The following is a 6,192-nucleotide window of genomic DNA, read 5'->3' as shown; positions in this document are numbered from 1 at the left end:
AACTCTCTGTTGTCGTGTTTTAAACTTGAGCTTTATAAAATATGTACTCCACTACGTTTTCAAGGCAATGTTTGTTCTTTGTACCCTACATTTACATCTGACAGCTGTGGTTAAGCTGAAGTACTTCACATTTTACATTAAAATAACATATGATAAGCTCATGAGATACCGTGAATGGTTCAAATCTGTGGCCTTTTGACCTCTTACAACAACAGTGTCTACTTGGAGCCCTTTGTCATGTTTCAGATGTGTTTGAGTTGCTGTCACTCCCACCAAATAGTGATTTCTCTACTAAAATGTTCAGATGGTTTCCCTCAAATATAAACAGTCGAGGCCTAAAGTGGTCTAACAGAGATCAGTGAACATTTAGTGAATAGAAATGTTACTTTTTCTCTTCTTTCGTACCTAACAATCATCTCACAACCGTCAAAATGCATCTTGTGATCCTTTGCATCAGTTACAATCATATAGTAATATATTTCAGTCTCGTCTGTCATCTCTCTGCAGTACTTTTATTTATGTGACACTTTAAGTACATTTGTATGATACTAGGAAAACTCCTGCCCTTTTGCTTGAACATGATTTTGAATGAAGGTCTTTTAGGTATAAATGAACAGTATTTAAACAAAGTTGTGTTGCTATTTTTACTCAACTAAAGTGCCTGATGGCTCTTCCACCCATGACAAACTCTGTAATCATAACAATGCCAGCAGACGTGCATGAATCCTGTTTTTCCAGATGCCACAGAGATTCCCGACAGGAAAGGGAAACAGGGGTGTGAGGGGGGAGACCGAAAAAAAGACTAAAACAGACCAGGCAAATTGCGGATGACGTCAGAGAAAATACTCAGGCCGAGCACCTGAAAGGTTGTAGCCGGGTTTATTTCAGTCAGAAGCGAATGCCTGGTGCCCTTTCTGATAGACGACTATTGTGTTGTTTGACCAGGAAGGAGAAGAAGGAGAGATGGGTTTAAGAGGTGGGGGTTGACCCGGGAGCTTTGCCCCAGCCGGGTCTGCTTTCCCCCGGGGACGGAGGATTTTCAGAAGTTGTGGTGCAGCTTTTCAGACGTGAACAGGGGGTTTAAAATTGTAATGATGCATGTGTTTGCAGAAAGTTGTGATTCATTTGTACATACTCTCAAAATCATCAGAAACATACTTTAACTGACTCAAATATGTAATCAATTAGGGACACTTTTTTTTTTACACACTTATCCAGCACTTAACCCGCCCATAAAGCAGTTTTCTGGCCCTGCCTATTACGTCAATGATATAAATCAACTTTATTGTCATTACATTTGCGTTTGCATGTGTGTGTGCGTGCATATGTGTGTGATCAGAGAGGTTAAGACAGGAAAACCCTGGCCATTGTGCGCCAGTGACCCCTCAAAATCAATGTGACAGACCGGTTGATTGGCTGGAGGGTCCTGTCTCTCTGCACCTAATCCCTCAAGGTAGACCCTCAGCCAGGCCTGCTGCGACTCTAAGTGTGTGTGTGTGTGTGTGCGTGCATATGTGTGTGTGTGTGTGTGTGGGTGTATCTGTGCTTGTATGTGTGTCTTTCTGCACCTAATCCCTCAAGATAGACCAAAGGCCACGGGATGGGGTATTAGTGCAGTTACAGGGGGTCAGGCTGGCATGTGTGTGAGAGAGAGTATGAGAAAGCTCGAGTGTGAGCACTACTCCACAGTAGTCCAATTAGGCTGCAGAGTACCTATGTATTTCTATAGGACTCAGTCATGTGCGGAGGTAGTAGTGGGTTTTAGGGGTGGGGTAGGCGGGGGCACATTTTCGGGCAGATTTGGACGGATAACGCAGTCGGAGCGAAATTAGACGCAGGCATCTGGATTTGACCTCGGGCCCTCGCTGTGACCCCGGGTCGCTCAGGGGTCGCGGGGCACAAAGCAGAGCGCTGACCCTGCACAGGTCAAGCATGCGGGCGGCTGAAAGGACGCCTTTGTGGGGGCCTGGCATGCTCACTATTTCCCATGAGCACCAGGGGACCGTGTCTGCCCAGGAAACTGGACCAGAGAGCGGGCCAGACAAGGTGTGTGTGTGTGTGTGTGTGTGTGTGTGTGGATGGAAACCATAATTGATTTTTGTTTATGTTTCTGCTTGTTTGCTTTTTGATTATCACTGACTGAAGGTCATAGTTTAGCCTGATTTGTATTTATTGCTGTGTCACTTAGCGTGTGTGTTTGTTTGCATTTTGGAGGCTCAAAACAGTCAGGTATTCAAAAAAAAGTCCAACTTCAATTCATGTTTTTACTTCGGTTGAGGGATAACATACTGAAAAAACCAACCACCCATTAGTTTATACCCTTCCAAAACCAATACTTCTCTTCCTAGATTCTGGAGACACACGGTGTTGTACTTGTGTTCATGTTTGTGTATCGCTGAGAGAGATATGGCTTGGATTTTTAGGTATGCCTGTGGTCGTCGCTTGTGTACATCTGTTAGCGCCTCCTTAATGAGCGCATGCACGCTGCCTGCAGTCCTGTGTGTGGCCCTCAGAGAGCAGAGAGGAGCCCTCTGCTCCAGTAATCACATTTAATTACGCAGCAGCATTAGACGGCCTATGAATAGGGTTTTTAGGCAGGCCTCTCACACAGAAATTGGCTGCATCCAGCTGAACATTGCCCACCTTTGTCCTGCCCGTCCCCCTATGTTCTATTAAGACTTTGTCATTTGACCATCAGCAAAGCACTATGGTCTAGCACTAACAACTCCTGACTAATGCCACACATTAAAAAAAAAGGAAGGTAAAGGGAACAATAGGCGTTTTCTTGGCTGAACGGCTCACGTCTGCCCCATTAATGAAGCGAATGGACCACACATTACACTCCATCCACAATTACATAGCACCTAGAAGCTCAGATAAAGGACGTATAGTCTGGTTCGCTCTGGTTATGTGAGGTTTAAGCAAAAATATGTGGAAGAAGAATTTACTTTGTTAATCTCCAGGGGGGGGTTCTTCTTGCATTTGGTTTTAAGGTATTCTGTGTAAACGTTGACAGTTATCAAACCATGTCCTTGTGTATTTGCTTATATACAGTATTAAAAAACACTGATATACATATGTGTGTGTGTGAGTTGAATGCACAGATCATAGGGCATTATTTTAAAAGAGTAACATGCTTTAGCTATTTCACCTTTTATAGTTACATGCCATTTTATTTTAAATCTGGTATATCATTCTGTTTAGAATTGTTTTTTTGTTCTCAATCCCTTAAGGGTTATTGTTAATGATAGCAATAATTAATCATTATTTATTGTAATAATTGTATATTATAATATTGAGATTTATTAATAATGACAACGATATAAAAGTGTAATATCGCACACCGTGACAACAAGATATTTTCTGGGATGAATTACAAACTACATTTCATACCATTGCTACCCTTTTCCTAAAGCATTACTGGTATTTCATTTGTTTTAAATTAAATGTTTTGCTGTATTTCATAATCACTTGTAGTGCATCTTTTCTAATAATAAAGAATTTCTCATTACTTATTTATTTCAGTATAACACCCTCTTGGGTTGGATTTACATGGTGTTGATAAGCCTCTCGTCACGTTGTCTGTTTCTGTGTTTGATTCCTCTTTTGACGGTAAACAGGCTCACTTTCTGCATTAGAGTTGTTTTTAGGATACACACACACACACACACACACACATACATACACACACACACACTGAACGCGTCAGAGGTAGCGCCCAAACTGACCATAAATTCTGTGTGTTTTTAAACCGCCAGACTCATAAAGAGAAGAGGTGACAGAGCAGCACTGATGAGTCAATACGGCCCCCATCCCACCACGCACACTCACACAGATACATCACACACAGGCAGTAACATTAGCATCAGAATGCTCTCATACTTGCATATCCTATACATATCTACACACACACACAAACAAGCACATGATGTACGGTATGTAGGGACTCTCACGTGTGTATTAACACACACACACACACACATCGCCGGAGTGTAGTGAATGGTGTGTTTGACTGGAACAGAATGACTGTGGGGATTCATGCTGGCTTTCCTCTATTAAACTCTGCAATAAGGCTCACTGTGTATGGGAGTGCTGACGTCCCCTGCCCACCGCCATGATATACAGCCTGAATATGTGTGTGTGAGTGTGTGAATGCATGCTAAACTCTCTACCTGTTCCCCATGATCTATAGCTCCAGGGGATACCCACATATGAACATTTGTGCGCATTTGTGTGTGTTTAAATCAATGTTTGCGAGTGAGCGTGTCCACATGGGCGTGCAGCTGCATGCTCTGCACAGGTTTTGGGGTTTGGCACACAGAGGGAGGGAATTCCTTCAGATTCGGACCGAGACAGAGGAGGGTCTCACTGGTGACTCCAGAGTGCTGCAGAACTTGGATGGTGGGGGGGTGATAATTTACCGTCCTGGCGGGCTGCGGCTGAAGGGGGACTCAGTAAAGTGGTGGGAATGGGCCGGTCCGTATATCTCTCGGTAATTGATGCCGTTGGAGCCCAGGGTTCAGAGCATGGTGTGATCCGAGGTTCTCCTCAGGGCTCCTCCACTGCTCCTTTTCTCTGCCAGAAAATCAGGCCTTTCATTTGAAACGCTGCTTTATGTGGCTCTCCGGTGCCAGCAGCATCATTAGGATTTTAGGAGTGGCACTTACCACAGGTCCTTACCCCACCAATATTCAGATTATTCCTTGCCCTGCTGATTTATCACCATCACAGACAGAATAGACAGCAGCCTGAACGCCCTCCACAAACCCAGTAAATAGCTCTGTGTGATACAGAAAACTTGTATTAAATGTTTGTGTCTTCAAATGCTTTTTAAGTGCTTTTGTGAGAGTGTTTTCTTTCCCAATCGCAAAGGGATTACAGAGAGGAGACGTGACAAGAAACAGGCAGCAGGTTTGACGTTGAAATAGTGAGGTGAAGGACTCTGGAGGAGGACAGGAGAGGACAGTTTGCCACATTTGCTTTTAACTCTGCTGACCATTTCCTGTAAGTAATGATATTTCTCAGTCTTTTGTGAAATCTTACCACATGGAGGCGCAGAATGCCGTACGAGTACAGGAAGTGAAGGTTTCTGAAGAAAACTGCCCTAAAGTTTGTCTTATTTTGGGCGAAGAAGCCATGCTGTTATTTTATCAAGTTTAATGTAGCTGTTGTCATGCAGTAATACATTTTTTTGTTAGACTTTTTTATGATTTCCATTCTGGGATTCCTATTGTTGTAATTTCCCAATATAATGGAGCACAAAAACACAAATATAAATTACACAATGTAGGCTGCAATTTTACAGAGAATTCATTGTGAAAAGTGTAATCTAAAATCTATTTTTTATCTTAAAAAAAAACTTCCTTAGTGAGAATGTGATGCACTAAAAACAACCAGGATGTTTTTTCTTGAAACAAGCCCTGCTCTCAAAAGTGTTTTAATTAAATGAACGTATATTTTGTAATTGACACAAACAATATTCCATTCATCTCAATATGATCAATGTGAAGGCAGATGTTTTATCTTGTAATTTACACTCATTATTAAGTACAGTTACACCTTGAGAATGTTCGGGCATAACAATGAAGAAAAGTGATTTAAGCAAAGGTCAAAAGTCACATTTGAGCCCCAAAATTAGAAAACACATTTCACGTCATCACACCAGGATAGGAAAAAAGTTTACTGTTGATAAAAATCTTAACGTACAGCTGCTGTTTTTCTCATCTCCCACACACACACACACACACACACACACACACACACACACACACACACACACACACACACACACACACACACACACACACACACACGCAAGCAAATAAGACAGACATTCACTTGTCAGCACAAATTATGGTGCGATGTTCACAGTTATGGATGTTATCTCGGTGCAGCAAAAATGCAAACACACACCTCGGATTCCACCCGAGAAGCATCACGTTCAACGATTTTAATTTCAGATTTTTTTGCGGGGCTCATTCAGCCTTTTACATAGTTTTCCACATTCCTCCCATTTTTTTGTTCTTCCTTAAAGGATATACTATCCTCCTTCCCTCTCTCCCTTTTCACATGCCTTCCCCGCCTCTACTTGTTCTCCCTTCCTCCTCCTTTTCTTCTGTTCTCATCGAAATTCAGCTGTGTAATTCCCCCTCTCCGAGGACACCATTGATCTCTCCCTTCCTGCATGTTTGA

This window comes from Notothenia rossii (genome assembly GCF_949606895.1).
Source record: "Notothenia rossii genome assembly, chromosome: 11".
Lineage (NCBI taxonomy): Eukaryota > Metazoa > Chordata > Actinopteri > Perciformes > Nototheniidae > Notothenia > Notothenia rossii.
The sequence above is the reverse complement of the archived record's forward strand: the minus strand, read 5'-3'. Positions refer to the sequence as shown.